Source organism: Eurytemora carolleeae, unplaced genomic scaffold, assembly GCF_000591075.1.
Source record: "Eurytemora carolleeae unplaced genomic scaffold, Eaff_2.0 scaffold720, whole genome shotgun sequence".
Lineage (NCBI taxonomy): Eukaryota > Metazoa > Arthropoda > Copepoda > Calanoida > Temoridae > Eurytemora > Eurytemora carolleeae.
In genome coordinates, this window is record NW_019396622.1 from 142,714 (window position 1) to 144,188 (window position 1,475).

Consider the following 1,475-nt stretch of genomic DNA (forward strand, 5'->3'; position numbering starts at 1 on the left):
AACCTGATATTTCAAACTTAGGTTTTTTGATCTGAGAGAAATTATAGTTTGAAATATCTAAGGTCTACGACATTGGGTAGCAAAGATGTAGGGATGTATAGTTTGTGGCAAAGACTCAATTTCTTTCTTTTCCTAAATAGAAGTTGATTTCGTGAAATCTGAACTATCTACACTCTTACCATTTACTTTTTTAATGCCCTTGCTAAAAAGATTTAAAAAAATTAAAATCACTTATTTCCTGCTTTTGTTTTAAAGAAGTATTTTCACGCCAGAATGTGGATATTTCTCAGTGTTCCCCTAATGTAAATTATTTGTGATAAATGTAATGTAAGATATTAGAAATATTTTATATAATAAAATTTATTTTTATAAATATCAAGTTCTTATGAACAAAATTGTTAGGTTACTTGACAAAAAATCTATTTATACATTTTTTGCAGGACCTCGGACGACCCAAAGAAAGATTCATGGATTGTTGAAATATTGTAAAAGGAATTGAGTCTTTGCCACAAACTCTGATTTTCTAATCCCAATATCTTTATAACCCAATGTCTTAAACCTTTGATATTTCAAACTTATATTATTTGATCTAACAAAAGCCATAGTTTGAAATGTCTAAGGTTTACGACGTTGGAATCCAAAGATATAGGGATTAGAAAATCAGAGTTTGTTGCAAAGACTCAATTCCTTTGCCTTAAAATTAAATTTTTTTCGGAAATGTATTTAGAAAAATCTGCAAAATCTTGTTATCTATTTATAAACTTGCTTTGTCTTTAAACTTGTGCAAAGGAAAAATGGTTGCAAGGAAAACAATTTATAGAAAAAAATTTGCAAGGCTCCCATGGAAGCCCAGCATAATATATTCTACCAGACATCACCCTATTTACAGAATAATGGAAGATTATTGAATATATCTATTTTTAGAATAAGTCTGTAGACGCAATATATCTTGGATAGATCAGTCATGTATGTGATGGGAAAATGATGTATTGGCCATTAGTTAACAAGGAATATAGAAATAAATGGGAATTGCAAGGAATAAATTGACTAAATTTGGATTTTTAGTTATGCAAGTACAAGAATTAGACTTGTACTTAGCTCAACGTACACAAATATTCCTACTTTGTACTAATCTTAGTCTAAATAGTACACTAGTTCCTTCCTTTACTTCAATTACACTTAGGGTACACTTATTATACATATATATCTATTGTATTCTTTGCTTCTTTTTCATTCTATAACACACAGTGTTGGTTTTGGTTTTGATTTAGCTCAGGGTATGTAAATATACACAGAGGTTTGGTTTAGCTCAGGGTATGTGAATATACACAGAGGTTTTGTTTAGCTCAGGGTATGCAAATATACACGGAGGTTTGGTTATGCTCAGGGTATGTAAATATACACAGAGGTTTGGTTTAGCTCAGGGTATGTAAATATACACAGAGGTTTGGTTTAGCTCAGGGTATGTAAATATA